Raw genomic sequence first — 338 nt, forward strand, 5'->3', positions numbered from 1 at the left:
TAGCGTGGCTGACGTAGGCCTCACTCGTGTAGGTTTGGTAACAGACGTAAAAAACTATTTTGAATTGAATAGGGCTATGAAGTCTTGAACATTAGCATCTGATATATTCTTCAATAAATCCACATTAAATCTGTAATAATACAATGTTTGTTTTCTTTACTAATTACTTCTATTATTTCTTTCATTTTATCAAGGAAATGTTTAAAATCCGTGTAAGGTCGACTGTAAACTACGCCGATCACCAAATTTACCTCTTGATTTTTAAATTCTATAAAAAAGAGTTTCTATGCAATGCTCCGTAATAGTTAACTCTGGCCTTAGTTGCGAATCATGAATCA

The sequence above is a fragment of the Penaeus monodon genome, chromosome 15 (genome assembly GCF_015228065.2).
Source record: "Penaeus monodon isolate SGIC_2016 chromosome 15, NSTDA_Pmon_1, whole genome shotgun sequence".
Lineage (NCBI taxonomy): Eukaryota > Metazoa > Arthropoda > Malacostraca > Decapoda > Penaeidae > Penaeus > Penaeus monodon.